This window comes from Ovis canadensis, chromosome 12, assembly GCF_042477335.2.
Source record: "Ovis canadensis isolate MfBH-ARS-UI-01 breed Bighorn chromosome 12, ARS-UI_OviCan_v2, whole genome shotgun sequence".
In the NCBI taxonomy this organism is placed as follows: Eukaryota; Metazoa; Chordata; class Mammalia; order Artiodactyla; family Bovidae; genus Ovis; species Ovis canadensis.
Window position 1 is genome coordinate 62,864,690 of NC_091256.1, and position 20,850 is coordinate 62,885,539.

General features: G+C 47.5%; 1 protein-coding gene across 2 annotated transcripts in view; it reads right to left on the reverse strand.

Annotated features, from left to right (window-relative positions):
- The window catches only part of TMEM51 (transmembrane protein 51), a 57,081-nt gene extending 37,967 nt beyond the window's left edge, over positions 1 to 19,114 (reverse strand). The window contains exon 1 of one of the 2 annotated variants that reach the window (XM_069546032.1): positions 18,725 to 19,114. The gene's annotated coding sequence lies outside the window, so the exon portion shown is untranslated. Of the gene's footprint in view, positions 1 to 17,831; positions 18,519 to 18,724 lie in introns of those variants that run through there. The other variant, XM_069546031.1, reaches the window with a different exon arrangement.
- Between the last annotated feature and the right edge of the window lie 1,736 nt (positions 19,115 to 20,850).

The following is a 20,850-nucleotide window of genomic DNA, read 5'->3' on the forward strand; positions in this document are numbered from 1 at the left end:
TGGACCGTTAGCACCAGTCCTTCCAATGAATATCTAGGGTTGATTTCCTTTAGGATTGACCAATTTGATCTCCCTGCAGTACAAAGGACTCTCAAGAGTCTTCTCTAGCAGTACAGTTCCAAAGTATCAATTCTGAGGCGCTCAGCCTTCTTTATGGCCCAAATTTCATATCCATACATGACTACTGGAAAAACCATAGCTTTGACTATACGGACCTTTGTAGACAAAGTGATGTCTCTACTTTTTAATATGCTGTCTAGGTTTATCATAGCTTTTCTTCCAAGGAGCAAATGTCTTCTAATTTCACGGCAGCAGTCACCATCTGCAGTATATTTGGAGCTCAAGAAAATAAAGTCTGTCATTGTTTCCATTGTTTTCCCATCTATTTGCCATGAAGTGATGGGACCAAATGCCATGATCTTAGCTTTCTGAATGTTGAGTTTTAAACCAGCTTTTTCACTCTCCTCTTTCACCTTCATCAACAGGCTGTTTAGTTCCTCTTCGCTTTCTGCCATTAAAGTGGTATCATCTGCATATCTGACATTACTGATATTTCTCCTGGCAATCTTGATTCCAGGTTATGATTCACCCAGCATTTCTTATGATGTACTCTGCATGTAAGTTAAATAAGCAGAGTGACAATACATAACCTTGACTTATTCCTTTCTCAGTTTTTGAACCAGTCCATTTTTCCATGTCCAGTTCTAACAGTTGCTTCTTGACCTGCATACAGTTTCTCAGGAGGCAGGTCAGGTGGTCTGGTAGTCCCATCTCCTTAAGAATTTTCCACAGTTTGTTGTGATCCACACAAAGGCTTTAGCGTAGTCAAAGAAGCAGAAATTTTTCTGGAATTCTTTTGCTTTTCCTACGATCTAACAGATGTTGGCAGTTTGATCTCTGGTTCTTATGCCTTTTCTAAATCCAGCTTGAACATCTGGAAGTTCTTGATTCACATACTGTTGAAGCCTAGCGTGGAGGATTTTGAGCATTACTTTGCTAGCATGTAAAATGAGTGCAATTGCACAGTAGTTTGAACATTCTTTGGCATTGCCCTTCTTTGGGATTAGAATAAGACTGGCCTTGACCACAATATCATGGTTATCTGGGTCATTAAGACCTATTTTGTACAGTTCTTCTGTGTATTCTTGCCACGTCTTCTTAATCTCCTCTGCTTCTGTTAGGTCCTTATTGTTTCTGTCCTTTACTGTGCCATCTTTGCATGAAATGTTCCCTTGGTATCTCTAATTTTCTTGAAGAGATCTCTAGTCTTTACCATTCTATTGTTTTCCTCTATTTCTCTGCATTGTTCACTTAAGAAGGCTTTCTTATTTCTCCTTGCTCTTCTCTGGAATTCCGCATTTGGCTGGGTATATCTTTCCCTTTTTCCTTTGCTTTTCGCTTCTCTTCTTTTCTCAGCTATTTGTAAGGCCTCCTCAGACAACAGTTTTGCCTTGCATTTCTTTTTCTTGGGGATGGTTTCGGTCACTATCTCCTGTATAATGTTACAAACCTCCCATAGTTCTTCAAGCACTCTATCAGATCTAATCCCCTGAATCTATTTGTTGCTTCCACTGTATAATCATAAAGGATTTGACTTAGGTCATACCTGAACGGCCAAATGGTTTTCCCTGTGCTGTGCTTAGTCACTTAGTCATGTCCGACTCTTTGCAACCCCATGGTTATAGCCTGCCAGGCTCCTCTGTTCATGGGGATTTTCCAGGCAAGAATACTGGAGTGAGTTGCCTTGCCCCCTCCAGGGATTTTCCTGACCCCGGGACTGAACCCAGGTTTCCCGCATTGTAGGTGAATTCTTTACCATCTGAGCCACCAGGGAAGCCCAAGAATATTGAGTGGGTAGCCTATCTCTTCTCCAGGGCATCTTCCTGACCCAGGAACTAAACTGGGCCTGCATTGCAGGTGGATTCTTAACCAGCTGAGCTACCAGGGAAGCCCATTTTCTACACTTTAAGTCTGAATTTTGCAATAAGGTTTTCACGATCTGAGCCACAGTCAGCTCCTGGTCTTGCTTTTCCTGACTACATAGAGCTTCTCCATCTTTGGTTACAGAGAATATAATCAATCTGATTTCGATATTGACCATCTGGTGATGTCCACATACAGAGTTATCTCTCGTGTTGTTGGAAGAGGGTGTTTGCTATGACCAGTGCATTTTCTGGCAGAACTCTGTTAGCCTTTGCTTTGCTTCATTTTGTTCCCTAAGGTCAAATTTGCCTGTTACTCCAGGTATCTCTTGACTTCCTACTTTTGCATTCTAGTCCCCTGTGATGAAAAGGACATCTTTATCCGGTGTTAGTTCTAGAAGGTCTTGTAGGTCTTCATAGAACTGTTCAATTTCAGCTTCTTGTGGCACAGACTTGGATTACTATGATGTTGAATGGTTTGCCTTGGAAACAAATGAGATCATTCTGTCATTTTTGAGACTGCACCCAAGTATTGCATTTTCGACTCTTTTGTTGACTATGAAGGCTACTCCATTCCTTCTAAGAGATTCTTGCTCACAATAGTAGATATAATGGTCATCTGGATTAAATTTGCCCATTCCCATCCATTTCAGTTCACTGATTCTTCAAATGTCAATGTTCACTTAGCCATCTCCTGTTTGACCACATCCAATTTACCTTGATTCATGGACCTAACATTCCAAATTCCTATGCAATACTGTTCTTTACAGCATTGGACTTTACTTTCACCACCAGACACATCCTCAACTGGGCATCATTTCTGCTTTGGCTCAGCCTCTTCATTCCTTCTGGAATTTCTCTGCTCTTCCCAGTAGCACATTGGACACCTACCAACCTGGGGGGCTCATCTTCCAGTGTCATATCTTTTTGCCTTTTCATGGAGAGAAACACTCTTCACAGACAAGAGTGAGGGCTGTCCCAGAGAGAGAATGCAGCCACAAAACGTGGTGAAGTTAGCTTCTATGGGCTGGGTAATTTCACAAGCTAATGAATGGGAGGATTATTCCAGCTGTTTTGGGGAAGGGGCAGAGACTCCCAGGAATTGGGCACTGTTCACTTTTTGGTCTTTGATGGTTGGTCTTAGAACTGCCATGGCGCCTCTGGATATGTCATTTAGCTTGCTGATGTGTTACGGTGAGTGTGTCCTGAGGAGTTGACTTGTCTGCCATCGTGGACCCATTCAATTCTAATCAGTTTGTGCTGTATCCTCGGCCTATATCATTCTTTCAAAGGTTGTACCCTGCCTGCTTCCCTCCTGTTTCAGTCCTTCCCCATGGACTTCACCTCCAGACTTCCTCATTACAGTGTGAAAGGCCACCATTCTCCCAGTGACTTGGGCTGGAAATGTCAGTGTCCTTGAGCCTTCTCTCCCCTCCTCACTCCATTCCCAACCCACACACACACCTAGGTCTCAAACTGGCCACCTGGGGGGTGGGGGTGGGCCTATATCTGGCCCACCGATATGTCTTATTTGGCCAGTGAAGTTTTATTTATTTTATATATTATAGAGTAGCTGCCAATATTGAGAACATGGTGATCTCATACATAAAACTTGAAAACCTGGCAACCCTGGGCCTGATTCTCACATGTAACAGGCAGCTGGTGCTGAGTTGCAGCTGTCTCCTAGGCAAGGGGCCTGCCTTGTGCTTTGCCACAATCCCCACCACTCCCTGCTGCCTTATCTCTGGCCTGACACTCTCAAGGCCCACTTTCACATTCCCTTGGTTCCCAAACTTGTTTCTTTTTTTTTTTCTCAAAGCCTCTCTTTGCAGTGATTCTTCCTGCCCCACCCACCTTCCCCTTCTATTTCTCAGGACTGGCTGATTTTGAGACTTACTAAAAACCTGCTTCTCTAAGGCTTTCTCAGCCTATAAGTGCAGCCACACAGCCCTCCAGCCATTGTGTCGGTCAAAACATCAAAGGAGTCCCCTCATAGCCTACAGGACAAAGTCCAAACTCCTGGGAAGGTGTGGACTGCCTCATGCTTACTCAACCTTACTCCTGGTGTTCCTGAATGAATGAGCCTTGGGTGCAGGGCTCTGTACCAGGCACCCGTGGTACCAGCATGGATTAAAAACCTGTTCTCTAGCAGGATCAAGATCAGTGCAACGTCAGGGATACATCCAAGGGAAACAGTCCTGATGTCAGCCTTCACGTCACATGGGTCTGTCTCCCAGCCTCTGCACACTGAGACTCTGGCCCTTGGCTTCCTCCCCTCCCTCCAGCTAACCAGGAAGGCCACGCCTCTTTCCCACATCCAGCTGATTCCCCTCCCCTACAGCCAGCAGGAAGCAGCTCTCCTCTGAGCCATTGATGGGAGGCACTGGTCTCAGCCAACTGCAACTGGCCACTTACACATGTCTTGAGGAAGTCATTTTCACCCCTACCTTCTGTCTTTTGTTGTTCAGTTGAATTCAGTTCAGTCACTCAGTAAAGGGGGAACACGGTGCTTCAGGCAAGGTGATGTACGAAGATCTCTCAGAAACAGGGACATTTCAGCTGAAACTGTCAAGGTGGCAACCCAGCAAGATGGGGAGTCCCAGGCAGCCCTGAATGACTTGGTGGATCTTAAGTCGCCCACCCAACATATTAGGTCCTGACCTACTAAGTCTCTTAAGCTGGTGAAATGTGGGGTTGTTTGCACAGTAGCTGGCATACTCCAACCTCAGTTTCCCCATGTTGTAGAACTATTACGAGGATCAAGGAGTTAGGGGTTAATACATGAAAAATGCTTACAAAAGTGTCTGGAGCAATTGCTACAAACATTTAAACTAATATTAGAAATACCTTGTAAGGTCAGACCTTCTGGCCAGTCAGCCTGCCAACCCAAAATGGGGGTGATGTAAAACTTGGTTACCCTCCCTACCATCCCCCACCCCCGCAACTCCATCAAGGATATTGACCCCATGAAGGATATTTCCCCAAACATTTGGGACTTTCATGACCCACTGGATATGGCTCTGCCTCCCAGGAATTTCCCTAAACTCATTTTGAATTATTTTTCAGCCTGAAACTCTCTGTTAGGAAGCACTTTGTCTTGCTCCTGTCCATGAGAATTTCCCAGTAGCTGGACAACTTCAGTCCAGTTCTGAGTAACTGGACAAGAGCATAGAAGTGTTCTAAAGCCTCAGTCATTAACTTCCCCACATGCGATGAGTTAGCAGTAACACTCAGGGCTGAAGAACTCCTCAAATTTCATCCCTGGTGGCTCAGCCAGGCACACTTCCCTGTTCAACCTATGGCTCCATCAGTTTCCAATCACAAAGTTAATCACCAATGATCCATGAATTCAGAACTTGTATCCCCCATTATCTTCTGTTTATCTGTAAAAGGTTGTTTCTCTTATACCACTGGCCATGCTTCTCCCCACCCCCCCTATTTTGGTACATAGACCCCTTTAAAAAATCTTATGGAAGCTACTGACCTCCCACAAAAAATGCAGAGATGGAAGGTCTGACAGGAAATTTCAGGTGGTTAGTGGGTCCTTAACCCTCTTCTGAGGATCATGATATGAGTTATTACAAGTCTAACATTACCCAACAATTTCAAAATGATCCAGACAACTATAATGTTTTATTGTTTGATTTCCAGGAGAATATCCAAAAAGTGCCTTTACAAGCATCATTATATGCATAGAAAATTTCTGGAACCATATATAAGAAATTATGAACCATGGTTCTTTTTGGGAAAAGGGATCAAGGGTCTGGGATGAGAGGGAGATTTACATTTTTTCATTGGCTATGGTTCTACACTGTTCGACTTTTAAAATCATATATAAAAATATTTTCTAATTAACTGCTAATTAAAAAGTTAGTAAAAAGTTATTTAAGTTAGGAACTATATATATAAGCCATCGTTACTTCCTCTTCTGTGACACAGGGAAGGGGGAGGTGGTCAGCAGGGAAAAGTCAACTTACTTCCTGGCAGAGCTGAATCCACATCAGTTGGGGGATAATGCAAAGTATCAGTCAAGGAGAGATGGCAAATTGTTTCTACTGGGTATTCAACCCAGGTCATTAATGTTCCACATTGCAGAGGAGGCTGCTATTAATATTTCATTAGGTGTCAGCAGATTTTATGTCTGCTGAGGACCCACTTCCTGGCTTGTGGATGGCAGCCTTCTCACTGTGTCCTCATATGGCTTTTCCAGGAGATCTCTCTCTTTCTCTTCATGTAAGGGCACTAATCCCAGGAGGACAGTCTCACTCATGGCCTAATCAAAAGCTAATCATCTCCCATAAGCCCTGTTTTCTAATACCATCACATTGGGGGTTAAGGCTTCAACATGTGAATTTTGGGGGAACACAGACATTCAGCCTAGAACAGACAGCTTTCATACTCACAGATGAGTGAGCTGCTGCGGTTCCCGCCTAACTCCTATCTCAGCTTCCTAAGCCTCCTGCACAATTGCACTCATCTTGCATGCTAGCGAAGTAATGCTCAAAATTCTCCAACCCGGGCTTCAACAGTACGTGAACCATGAACTTCCAGATGTTCAAGCTGGTTTTAGAAAAGGCAGAGGAACCAGAGAACAAATTGCCAACATCCGCTGGATCATTGAAAAAGCAAGAGAGTTCCAGAAAAACATCTATTTCTGCTTTATTGACTACATCAAAGCCTTTGACTGTGTGGATCACAACAAACTGTGAAAAATTCTTCAAGAGCTGGGAATATCAGACCACCTGACCTGCCTCTTGAGAAATCTGTATGCAGGTCAAGAAGCAACAATTAGAACTGGACATGGAACAACAGACTGGTTCCAAATCAGGAAAGGAGTACGTCAAGGCTGTATATTGTCACCCTGCTTATTTAACTTATATGCAGAGTACATCATGCGAAATGCTGGGCTGGATAAAGCACAAGCTGGAATCAAGACTGACGGCAGAAATATTAATAACCTCAGATATGCAGATGACACCACACTTATGGCAGAAAGTGAAGAAGAACCAAAAAGGCTATTGATGAAAGTGAAAGAGGAGAGTGAAAAAGCTGGCTTAAAACTTAACATTCAAAAAACTAAGATCATGGCATCTGGTCCTATCACTTCATGGCAAGTAAATGGGGAAAGAATGGAAACAGTGAGAGACTTTAGTCATGTATGGATGTGAGAGTTGGACTATAAAGAAAGCTGAGTGCCGAAGAATTGATGCTTTTGAACTGTGGTATTGGAGAAGACTCTTTAGAGTCCCTTGGACCGCAAGGAAATCAAACCAGTAAATCCTAAAGGAAATCAGTCCTGAATATTCACTGGAAGGATTAATGCTGAAGCTGAAACTTCAATACTTTGGCCACCTGATGTAGAGAACTGACTCATTGGAAAAGACCCTGATGCTTGGAAAGATTGAAGGCAGGAGGAGATGGTTGGATGGCATTACCAACTTGATGGACATGAGTTTGAGCAAGCTCTGGGAGTTAGTGATGGACAGGGAAGCCTGGCATGATGCAGTCCATGGGTTCACAAAGAGTTGGACACAACTGAGAAATATTAATAACCTCAGATATGCAGATGACACCACACTTATGGCAGAAAGTGAAGAGGAACCAAAAAGGCTATTGATGAAAGTGAAAAAGGAGAGTGAAAAAGCTGGCTTAACTGAACTGAAGCCTAGGAAAGGAAACCCAGATGTTCAAAGTTAAAAATGGGAAAAGAATCACCTGGAATGATGGCTACTATTTGCAAATCCCCCTTGTGGCTCAGCTGGTAAAGAACCTGCCTACAATGTGGGAGACCTAGGTTCAATCCCTGGGTTGGGAAGATCCCCTGGAGAAGGGAAAGGCTACCCACTCCAGTATTCTGGCCTGGAGAATTCCACGGACTGTATAGCCCACCGTCACAAAGAGTCAGATATGACTGAGTGACTTTCACTTTCTATGGCTTACAAAGTACTTTACCTAGGAGTGACCCTTAGAGGATCTGCAAAACCCTATAAGACTTGTAAAAGTAAAATATTTTCTCTTGTCATAAAACACTGCTTGTTTATTAAACAAAAATGAATAAACCTAGATTAGCACAAAGAAAATTAAAATCATCCATTGAGTAATGGATGTTATTCTGTTAACTACTGATTTGAGTTATTTGCAAATAGACTTATTTCTCTTACAAAAATGAGATCTTAATGCAATATGCTTTGTGACCTTGAAATTTTTTGATATATAATGAACAATTTTTGCACATCCTCAGTATTCATCTAAACTGTAATTTTTAGTGGTTGAGGACTATTTCAGTACATGACAGACCCCTAGTTTATTTAACCAATTCTCTACTTCCAGACATACAGCTGGTTTCTAATTCTATTGTTATTATTAAAAAAAAATAACTGTTGAAACTAACTTCTTATACAATCATTTTTCCTCTAGATAAATTCCTGGTATTGAAACTGCTATGTATCTTCAAGCTTTGATATGCATTTTCAGAATGTCCTCCAATTTATATTCCCTCATCAGCTCCTGAAAGCACTGCCTCCCCACATTAGCATTCCCTTTTTAGTTTAAAATTGTTTAATTTTAAAAACATGTAAAAATTTTACATGTGAAAGATGGCATTGTTTTAGTTAGCAATTTTCTTTCTTTTTCAAAAAAAATTTTGGCTGTGCTGGGTCTTTGCTGCAGTGAGTGGGGTTCTCTAGCTGTGGCGCACAGGCTTAGTTGCCCTGTGCCTTATGAGATTTTAGTTTCCCAACCAGGGATTGAACCTGCATCCCCTGCATTGGAAGGCAGATTCTTAATCACTGGGCCACCAGGGAAGTCCCAGCCTTTTCTTAATATGATGAGGTTGAATGTGTTTTTTTCTTCTTCCTCCTCTTTTTTCTCCTATGTGCTTGTGGGCCAATGGCAATTCTTCTTTATTCCATTTCTTGACTACAGCCTTTAGCCTTTCCTTATGTGGGATGTGCTCAGCCACTCAGTCGTGTCCAACTCTTTGAGACCTATTGGCTGGTGGCCCATCAGGCTCCTATGTCCATGGGATTTTCCAGGCAAGAATACTAGAATGGGTTGCCATTTGCTACTCCTGGGGATCTTTCTGACCCAGGGATCGAACCTGCATCTCCTGCATTTCAGGTGGATGCTTTACCACTGAGGCACTGGGGAAGCCCTTAGTCTTGTCTTTCTGAGTAGAAAAGATCCTGTCTGTGTCCAGAAAACAGCCTCTTGTCTGGCTGTGTTGCAAATATTGCAGCAGTTTAACATTTGCTGTATCAAAGTTTTTTAATTTTAGGAGCCAAATCTATCAATCACTTTTTAGAATTCCTTTATAATTTTATCTCTCACTACAATGCTTTAAAAGCCTTTTCCTAAAAGGGGCCTGAGTAACTTTATAGTGGAGAAATCTTTTATGCATCACTTTGACCAAATGATCATGGTTAACATTTCCCAAAAGTCATGCTGATACCATGGAAATCCTGACATGATGTCTTGAGAACACTTCACCTCTGCAGGAATCTTTCTGCAAACCTCAAACCTCAGTCTAATCATGAAAAGATATCAGACAAATCCAAAGTTAGGGACATCCTACAAAGCACTGTTCAGCACTCCTCAAAGCTTTTAAGGTCATGAAATTTAAGGAAAGACTGAGAAATGGTCACAGATCAGTAGAGATGAAGGAGATGTGAGAACTGAGTACAAGGTGGAATCACGGACTAGATGCCCGATGCAGAAATGCGACAGTGGGGACACTGGTGAGAGCCAAGTCAAGTCTGTCATTTAGTCAGTAGGAACGTGAATTTCTTCGTTTTGAAATGTGCACTTGGGTTATGCACAATGCCCCCCAACCCCTAGTTTCTCTTTTAGCTTTGACTGGGACAGAGAGCAGTCCCGGCAAAAAAGCCACCGAAGTCTGGGCTATGGGCAGCGGTGGAGGAGGAAAGTGAGTTAGGGAGTGCTTCCTGGTTCCTTCAGACCAAAGCACTGGGACTGTGCAGGCTTCAGAGCTTTGACAGCAAAGGGGCCTAGCCCAGACTTGATCTTGCAGACAGAAAAGTGAAAGTGAAAGCGTTAGTCGCTCAGTCTCGTCTCACTCTCTAGGACCCTATGGACAGTAGCCCACCAGGCTCCTCTGTCCCTGGGATTCTCCACGCAAAAATACTGGAGTAGGTAGCCACTTCCTTCTCAGGGGATCTTCCCAACCCAGGGATTGAAACCAGGTCTCCTGCATTGCAGACGGATTCTTTACCATCTGAGCCAGCAGGGAAGACCAGACAGTAGTGAAGTGGCAAAGATTTTAGTTCCCTGCCTGATGTGATTATTGGTTTATTTCATTTGTCTGTTTCCTAACTTACTGACCCCTCTCCCACCCCCACCCAATAAAGTGTAAGCTCCAGGAGAGCAGGGAGTGAGTGTCACTTATGGAACACTTCACCCCAAATCCCTGAACACGTGGCCTGTAGAGAGAACTCAGCAAATACTGGATGAATGAAAGAAATCAAGTAAATGGCTTTCCCCACCCCTCCCCATTGACTAGATGTGAATTTAGTGCCAGCCCATGTGAATTAAACTGTTTTATGCCACTGAGGCTTTGCATAGGCTGTGCCTCCGCCAGGCACAGCCACTGAGCTTCTGTTCCCCATCTAGGCTTCGGCTTAGACTTGGCCCTTTCTGAAAATCCTTCCTTGACTCTCCAAGTTTGGGTTAAACTGCCTCCTTCAAGCTCTTGGGTTTCCTCCTCTCTGGTCAGCTAATTGTAATGGTGACTCCTGGGAAGACTGGCCTACCTATGGGAGCAGAACTGGCCTCTTCGGTTTTCCACCAGCTCTGTGATCAAGACACAGTACTTGGTTCAGTTCAGTTTAGTTGCTCAGTCGTGTCCGACTCTTTTCGACCCCATGGACTGCCGCACGCCAGGCCTCCCTGTCCATCACCAACTCCTGGAATTTCCTCAAACTCATGTCTATTGAGTTGGTGATGCCATCCAACCAACTCATCCTCTGTTGTCTCCTACTCCTCCCGTCTTCAATCTTCCCTGCATCAGGGAAATGAGTCAGTTCTTTTCAAATGTCAGTTCTTCGCATCAGGTGGCCGAAGTATTGGAGTTCAAGTTTCAGCATCAGTCCTTCCAATGAATATTTAGGACTGATTTCCTGTTGGATGGACTGGTTGGATCTCCTTGCAGTCCAAGGGACTCTCAAGAGTCTTCTCCAACACCACAGTTCTAAAGCATCAATTCTTCAGCGCTCAGCTTTCTTTATGGTCCAATTCTCACATCCATACATGACTACTGGAAAAACCATAGCTTTGACAAGACACAATACTAATAGTACATTTATTTACATGACAGCCTGTGGCAGCCAAAGACAACTTCCTCCCCACCCTCCACAGTAGAATCTGCATCTGTCAGTGTTTGAAAACAATTACCCAAGGGCAACTCCCATACATATCTTTACCCAGCACACTGCAGCTAATGAAGCTGAGTATTTGGAGTTGAGGTGTGAGTGTTTTGTTTTTTTATCATATTCCCCCCACTCCCAAGTTTCAAGAAACCATGCCCACACCCTAACCAACACAAGCCTGGCTGTGGTTGGGGAAAATGTGGACCAAGAGTAAGGTAAGTAAACTCTGTCTCTTCTAGACCAGCTGTGAAAAAGAAAAAGCGGCAAAGACATAAAATCCACCAAGCATTAGAGCCATGTGGTTCTAGGTCTTGAATAGAAGAAACAGTAGAACCTTCTGGAGACATCCAGAACAATACATCACATAAGTTGTTTAGTTGCTAACTTGTGTCCTCTTCTGTGACCCCATGAACAATGGCCACCAGGCACCTCTGTTCATGGGATTTCCCAGGCAAGAATACTGGAGTGGGGTAATGGCAAACTCCTCCAAAAGGACTTATGCCAACATGCCACGACTCCCAGGACTGCTACAGTCAGTGTCCCTGACCCCACGGCAGGCCACCGTTGACCCACGCCTTTAAAAAGGATCACAATCTTTAAAAGGACCTCACTCATCCAGTGAATTTTCATCCTGGCTCTGCCAAGATTTTCTGGGTGACCTTGGGCCCACTGCCTATAGGATGTTCCCATTAGGGAAGCTCTGGGGACATCAAAAAAAGAAATGCCAAAAGGCTTAATGAACCCTTGTTGTTTAGTCACTAAGTTGTGTCTGACTCTTTGCAATCCCACAGACTGCAGCACGCCAGGCTTCCCTGTCTTCACTATCTCCCAGAGTTTACCCAAATTCATGTCTGGTAATGCTATCTAACCAACCCTGTGATGTGTTTTAAATGCTGGCATTGAATAGGTGCCTATTTTGTGCACTGTGACAATTTAAGCTAGACCGTTGGCCGGACAGTTACAGGCTTTATGATAAACGTGAGTTCCTAGTGAACATACCAGTGTGGCTCAGAGGAGACTCAGGCTGCAGGGCCAACCTGTCTTCAGCCAGGAGCTCTGACTTTACTGACTTTCGCACCTCATCTGGAGACCCTTGTCAAGTGAGCCTGAGAGCCCACCTGCCCCGCAAAGGCCACTCTGTTTTCTGGCCTCGGTTTCTTCTTCTAAGAATCGAGGCAGCTTGACCAGCAGCAATTTTCTTTATTTAAAGTTGCAAAATCTCTTTAAAGGGATTTTTGCACCGTGATATCTGGAATATTTGTAAGCAGGGTTTCTTTCCAGCTGGCCCTCCATAAACCCCTGAGTTGCTTCTGGGACCCATCCAAGGAATCCCAAGTTTTCCAGGATCACAGTATAAAAACTGGTGAGCCAGAGCAGTGCTGCCCGAGGCTCTTACCCCGCTGCCTAGCTGCCTACAAATAATTGAGATGAAAGTTTCACTGAAGAATACTTCTCATGGCAGGAGATGCATTGCTTACTAGTTTACTTTCTTCTATTTCACTTCAAAAGAGACAGTGGAAAACCATTTCACTGATTTTCAAACCCACGGATAAGTTGCTGCCTGTAGTCTGTAAGCACAGCCTAAGGAACTTCTGAGATCACTTCCAGTATTGATGATCTCTAGTATTGAGATCACTTCTAGTATTGGCATTAGTAAAGCTCTTAGACTTCCTTGGTGGCTAAGTGGTAAAGTGTCAGTGCAGGAGATATGGGTTCGATCCCTGGATTGGTAAGATCCTGAGGAGTAGGAAATGGCAACCCATTCCAGTATTCTTGCCTGGAAAATTCCACAGACAGAGGAGCCTGGTGGGCTATAGTCCGTGGGGTCACAAAGAGTCAGATATGACTGAACCACTGAGCATGTACGCAGGCATGCAGTAAGGCTGTGATCCTATTAGAGGCTGAGAGATGCCAGGAAATCCTGTCCCCAAGGTGGAGTGCCTGACCTTATCACCTGAGTTGGTGGTAACACATTTTCTGCACATCTTTGCCACTGAAATACCTACTGTCCAAGACGCAGGGCTTGGAGACGAGCAAGCCAAATACTGACTTTTCTAGGGACCTGCACTTGCCACCCTGGTGCCTAGTCCTGGGGAAATCTGGGGAAGGGGTGATGACAACAGGGTGGGAGCTAGGTTGAAACCAACACAGCAAAGGATTGGAAGAAACAAAGCTCCCTCCCTCCTATAATCTGTGGATCACATCCACCCTACCCCACCCTGATAACTGAGGTCCTCCATTTCTAAGAGGCTTGATGACAATGTTTGCTTTAGATCTGGTAAACAGGACCCTTTCCCCAACACCCACGGTGATGCAGAGAAATGGCCCCTGGAAGTCCTACAGTGGTGAGTAATTTGCATACGGTTACAAAATTTGGGCTCAGTGGTAAAGAACGTGCCTGCAATGCAGGAGACACGGGTTTGATTCCTGGGTCGGGAAGATCCCCTAGAGGAAGGCATAGCAACCTACTCCGGTATTCTTGCCTAGAGAATCCCATGGACAGAAAAATCTGGCAGGCTACAGTCCATAGTATAGCAAAGAGTTGGCCACAACTCAGCAACTGAGCATGCATGTGTGCATAGGATTCAGGCTACTGGAGTGCTCTGTCAAAGCCAACTCAAAATTCTGGCCTCCTAAGTACCTTCCAGCCATCAGATAGTAGGAGCACACGAGACTGGCAGGTTAGAACCAGTGTGAAAAAGTTGTCACAAGAAAAGTACACATTATAATTATGAGTTGAAAAACCAGAGTATGAAATAGCAGAGCAAGCAAGCTAAAAAAAAAAAAAAAAGTCTGAATAAGACACCACCGTATGGACAGTGGGTGTCAGCACCTCGTGATATATTCCTTCCAAGTTTTCTACAATAAGCATGTACTTCCTTTGTAATCTGGGGGCAAAAATAACTTTAAGAGCCTGTCTCTCCAGGGGCACATGATAAAGTATGGTTCAGGGAGCAGCAAGTAAGTATAATCACTAGCTTAGTCCCTGGTGTGAATGTCAGTTTGAAGAGATAGGTCCTGAAAATGTCAAGACACATATATTCCTTGTTTTGGGCGGCCTCAGCATTTACTCCTTCTGGACGTGTGACTGTGGGTCTCCCCCTAAATTCCTGGCAGTACACTCCACACTGAGAGAGAGGTTCTTGGAGGCGGTGTGTGCTCTGATTTCTTTCTTTTTCCTTCAAGAACCATCCTTAAAATCATTCAAGACAAAATCAGGAAACTTGAATCCTAGCCCTAGCTCTGATCTCAGGCCTGTCCCTTCCCTTCCTTGGGCCTCAATTTCCCCATTTGTAAGGTCCCTTTTGGCTCTGATATTCTAAGAGCTAAAGGAACCAGCGCTTAGATTTAAGGGTTGCTAAGCCTGATGAATCTAGGGCAAGAGAGAATAAGGGAACTTTGGGCTGCTCGCCTGAGTAAACAACTCAGAGTAGAAAGCGAGGCCCAGCCTAGCATCCTGACACAGGGCTTGGGGCCGAGAGGAGGGAGGAGTTGAGAATCAGCCTGAGGTTCTCAGCAAATCCCCCGCCCCCAGAGCATGGCCTCTGGTCAGTGTCTTGGGGTTGTCTCCAAAGGGTAGGGCAGTCTGGCCTGGAGCAGGCAAAGCCAAACAAGTGACCTGTTTATTTGTGGAGCCAGAGCTCCCAGCAAGGGTGGCCAGTGCACCAAAGGCTCAATCCAGAAGGGAGGAAAAAGCATCGCAAGGCTAAACAGGGCCACCTGTCCAAACTGGGGAGGAGTGAGACATGTTGAGACAACCTCCTACCTGGACTAACCCAGGGCCTGGAACAAGCCTTTGACCTGACTGTGGCCAGTCTCCTGGGTAACAGGTTCTGCTGCTGACTTGCTGTGTGCCCTTGGGTGAGTTCCTTCCCTTCTCCTCAAATGAGAGGATATGCCTAGGTCCTCCTGTGGCAGGTGAAAGACTATGCATGGTCCACTTCCAAGTAAAGGAGACTTATAATCAAAAGAAGAGTACTCTTATATCTGTCAACTGCAAAAAGAACTCCTCTAAGATTCAGAGCAAACAACAAAAGTGAAAGCAAAAGCCAGCAGCCAGAGCGGACCCTTCACCTCGAAGGCATCTGAAGTTCAGGAACTTCCCCGGCACTTAGGAAGAAAAGCCTTTTCAGTGCCTCAAATGAGAAGCCCACACTCAAAGGTCCTGAAGCTCCAATCTTCTCCAGCCCCAGGGCTCGGAGGGCTTCACTACCAGCCCCACAGAAGGAGGGAAGAACATTTACCAGAACCATGACCCAGGAGTCCCCCAAAGGGGCAGGCTGTCCAGTGTAAATGCCAACAGCAGATGGCCTGCTGGCTCTGCTTCCAGCGTTGCCATTCCTCGCACAGACACAGGAACTCCTGGGCCCCATGACTTCTGGAGATGGAGAGCTGGAAAGTCACAACTGGACCAGCTTAGACCCTGCCAAGATCGAACCACCTCACTCTGGCAGGAGACAGGCTGGTAGTCTGAGCCTCACCCTACATCCACAAATCTCACCCTTGAGCAGTGGTCACATGTTAAGAGCACATGTTAATCTCTGCCTCCTGTATGGGGCTCCAGGTCAGCCTCCTTTATCATTCCCTCTGCCCCCACCAACCTGCAGGCCAGCCTCCTTCCTCTCTCCTATCAACCTTCTCCAAACTCCCACCTAACTTCTACACAGCTAGGTTTATCTTCCAAATGCATCAACAGGACTGAATCACTCTTCTGCTTAAAGAACTTGAACGGAATTTGTCCAGTGATGTATGCTGCGCACCCAGGACACTGCTTAGCCCACATAGGCATGCAGTCGACCTCTGTGGTTCCAAGATGTCTACTGAATAAAGTCCTACCTGTGATGACCTGGCCCTGCCTCTCCAGTCCAGTTCATCCCAAATCCTCCACTCCCTTTACTTCCCCTCATCTTCCCATAAACCTGCCATGACCTGAACACCTCCTAGTACATCCCGTGCACCTTCATACCTCCATGCCTTTGCCTGTGCTGTTCCATCTCCCCAGACACCCTTCCTACCCCGTCTCTCCAGGAGACTCTACTTCACTATTTAATATCCCAACATTCTTTTCTTAGCAGGATCTCCTGACATGCCTCACCCTGAGTTTCTTTCTTTCCTCTCCTCCTCCCTAACCCGGCACCACAGCTTCCTACAGAGGACTTGCCATGTGCTAGGCATGAATGTCCCACACCCTAGGTTATCATTCCCATTATACAGGTGTAGAAACTGAGGCTCACAGAGGCTGTGACAGCCCACTGTGGGTCACACAGCCAGGAAATGGTGGGGTCTGACTATATTGCCACCTCTTTAATACACTTGCCATTTACTATTCACTAGACTGGGAGCTCTCTGAGGCCCCTTGGCCTTGTACCCTCGGGGCAGGCCTGGGCCTTTGTCGTGCTCCAGAGGCCCTAAACATTGAAACACTGTCAGTTCAGGACACCTAGAGGAACAGATCACAGTCAGCCCCCTCCCCTCCTCCTGTCTTCCGTGTTTTCTCCCGGTCTGGGCGGCACTCCTGCCAAGTTGGGGAGGGACTCATTTGGAGGGAAAGGGATTCCCTGCCAATTGCATTTGGCCCCATCAACCTAGGTCAAGATCCCCGTGTGAGGTCTGCAAAGTGCGAAGGCCTTTCACAGGTCCCCGAGCCGACTAGGAAACCCATCCTCAAGTGATCCCCTCAAAACGAAAGCCAGAAGCCAGCAATCGCAGACGCCAATCCCTCTCCTGCGGCTCAGCAGGCTGGCTCCGGTCCCGCCCACCGCGCTCTGGCCACGCCTCGTTTCCGCGCTTCTGGACCATCGGCAAAGACAGGAGGGACCCGACCCGGGACCACACAGGCTTCTCTGGGCGCAGCACAGGTGCCCGGGGCTGCTACCTACCTGGAAAGTCCCGGACGGGACCGGGGAAACCGCAGGGACGTGCAGCTTTCCCCGCCTTCGTCCTTCGGCTAGGAAAGCTTTCTGAAAGTGATTATCCTTGTTAATCAGACCCGGCGTTCGGGTCTTCATTTGTAGATGAAGAAACCTGGTACACAGGTTTCTTCACACCCCATTCGTCACCCTTTGCCTCTAGTACCTAAAACACACACACTCACGAACTTAAATCCCTTAAAAGTCTCCATTTCCAAAAAGGATTAAGGGATGGGGGAAAGGGCCTCATTCGGGCAGCGCCAAAGTAGTGTCCTGGGACCTAGTGAGAAGTTCTGCCCTAAGCACCCGGGGAAGATGCCTCTTTGGCTACGGGTTCGGAACTGACAGGCAGATGGCACCTGTTCCCACCCTCCACCCGCAACAGGGAGCCCGGAGGCCGGCTGTCTCCTCTCAGCCGAAGCCAGCTGGCCCCAGCGCGATGCCCGGGAGCCGGGTGGTCCAGAGAATGCGAGTACGGAGTTCCTCCGCCGCAGACCCCTGGCAGGAAGCTCTCAGACTACCCTACAGACAGACCTGGACAGCCGTCGACTCCCTGCGGGGCCCCGTGGGGAACAGTCCCTCCGCCGGGCGCGGCGGGGCGGAAGGCGCAGACTCACCCGGGCGGCGGCGCTTCCAGCTTGGTCTCCGTCGGGCGGCCGGGGGCTGGGGGCTCCACGACCCCGGCCCCCTCCCCTAGGCTGCCTCCTTAGGGTGCCGCGATCCTGGGGCTGCGGGATCAGGGGAGGCTCGGTCGAAGGAGCACGGTGGCGGAGCGCGCGCGGCCAGCTCTCGGACTGGGATGTGGACGCAGGAAGCGCGGCCCCCGAGCGCCGGCGTGCGGGAGGGAGGGACCGAGAGAGCCGGAGGGCGGTGCCGGCCCCGAGTGGCCTCCGGCCCCGGGAGGCACCGCCCACCAGTCGACCCTCCCCCTCGGGCCTCCGGGCCACCTGGAGCCCCAGGGCACCGAGAAACCAGCAGCGAAGAGAAGACACCCACTCCCCCGATCGGCTGGGGGTGTGCGGGCCGAGGGCGTTGGACCGCAAGCAGTTGGCTAACCCGGAATGGCGGGGAGAGAGCAGCCTGCCCCTGCCCCCCGGGGCAGCGTTCGTGTGGCGCCGGGTGGGAAGGGCGTGTCGGCCGGGAGTCCGGGTTTTAAGTGTTAAGGAGACCAGGGAGTCCCTGCCAGACCCGGTGCAAATGCAGAGGTTCAGCTCCGCCGGCCCGCCCGCCGCGCCTTTCCAGGTGGGGCGCTCACCTGGCCAGCTGGTGCGCCGGCCTCCCCGCCTCCCCGCCTCCCCGCCTCCGCCCCCTCCTGGGGAGGCTGCCCTCCCCTCTTCACCCTCAGGCAGGGTCTGGGCGCCCGCACCTCCCAGGGCTGGTCCCTGCAAGGTGACTGATGGGCGGAGGTAGGTAAGGAGGAAGCGAGTTTTTGAAAAGAGAGTCATCTCAGGCCCTCGACCTGCCCCCACCCCCCACCCCGGGTCCCCTGAGCGCCCTCTGGGTCTCATACTTGAGCCTTGGTCGCGGTGGAGCCCCTCCAGGAGCCTGAGCCCGTGCCCGGGATGGGGGCACCCTGGCTTCTGCCTTCCCAGCTGGCGTCTTGTGTCCAGCTTTGCCGAGAACTTGCGCATGGACGCTCCGGTTGGTGTCCTGCCGACTAGGTGGCAGACGGGTGGACCGCCTCTGCTTAGATCTTCAGAGCTGCTGCCCGAGGCCTGGTTCTGGGCAGGGTGAACCACAACTCGGAGGGCACCTCTGCCTCCTACCTGGAGGTTTGCCCTAGACCTGCACTTCTGAGACCCAGCCAGATTCTAAACGCAGGTAGCCGTCCTCCTCCTCCTTCAATCTTAGACTGTTTTGCTTTCCAAGAGAGGTCAGGTCAGGGTCCCTTTCTCCGAGTGTCTAGCCCTTTAAAGTTCAAATGCTGAAAAAAGCTGATAGGCTAGGTGTCAGAGAATCTAGCTGAGGATAGAAGGCGCCTCCTACTGGGAATCTGCCCTGTCCAGGATGGAAAACAGATACCTTGGTGGAAATTGCAATCAGGTTCAGTTTCAAACTGCCAGCTTCATAGGTACACATGATTCTCATGTGTGTATACCTACAGAGTGGTTTCACGTGGGTATTTTTTCCCCATTGCTGCTTCTTCATGCATATGTGTGTGTTAGTCCTTTAGTCGAGCCGACTCTTTGAGACCCCAGGGACTGTAGCCTGCCAGGCTTCTCTGTCCATGGACTTCTCCAGGCAAGAATGCTGGAGTGGGTTGCAGTTCCCTTCTCCAGGTCTTAACATGCATGATAATAGTTCGATAGGACCTTAGCATCTACAAAGAGGTCAGTTTGGGGCTGTCTTGTGATTTTGAGGAGGGAAAAGCATTTAAGGAACCAGTAATGAGTCTTCCTAAGTATATCAATAAGTGGTATTCTTCATTTATTTACTGTGGACCAAGAACCCAGTTACCACCCGCTTCCCTTGCACCATCTTATTTAATCCTTAACCCTGCAGATGGTTATTGGTTATGCTCACTTTATAGAACAGAGAGCTGAAGCTTAAGGGGATGAGGTCATTTGCCCAAAGTCACACTTTAGGCAAATGAGGAGTATCGGGAGCTTGACCAAATTCGTCCCCTCCAGAGCCTCTTCTCTCCCTACTATAGAAAAATCCTCCATCATGCTCTGGGCCCTAAGACAAGTTCCCTTGCGTCTCCAGTCTGTCACTCAGGAAGAAGACACCATTGTCACACTCTGCATAGTGATGTAATTCTTTACAAGTCAGTCTCCTCTTCTGAGAACAGGGACTGCTGTGCTCCCAACCATCTTTGCTTGACTCCCTGGAGGTGCTTAATAAATATTTACTGGATGAATGAAAGCTCCAAATAATATTATTTTAGCAAATGGGGAGAACATATGTGGAGAAGGGACCTGTACAACAGGCTCCCATTTGAAAGCTGTGTGTATCCATTGCAAAGTTTAGACAATGAATTTGGGAACCTTCCAGGCTCCAAAGAAGTGATGGGAAACAGTCACATAGTCCTCAGATAAGACCAGGGGTCTGGTTTTCATTTCACTCTGCAAGACTAACTTTGGAGAGGCCTGGGCTGGGGGTGATCATTTCAGACAGCTGCTTTAGCTCCTACCCAGAGGCAAAGGGCCTCAGTACTTTTCCATGCCAGGATCTGACTCTGGGTCCGCCCTGCTCTGCTGCACACCCAACTGGGCAGGTCACGTTTATCTGAGAATATCATCTTCAGAGTGTTCCTTTTGGTCAGGCTCAGCCTGGCTAATCTGGGGAGAGGCTGGAGAAACTCTCAAAGCTGAACCACAGGCAAAAGCCAGAAGCTGGCAAAGGAAGCGTATTTCTCCTTGCCACCCTCCCCTCCAAGCCTTTTCCCTCTAGGTGGTGAGTGTCTCTGAATCTTCCCAGGTTCTCTGTATCCCACTGAAGAGCCTGACAATGGAACCACCACCTTATCCCCCTGTCAGCTTTCAAGGGCTTGAGAAATGCCTTTGGGGAAAGAGCCAGAAAAATAAATCTCAAAAGGTGGAGTTTCTGTTACTGTTACCATAATAGACAGAGGAGACAATGACAGTTACACCATCTACTGAACCCTATGTTTCAAGTGCTCTACAAGCACTGTGT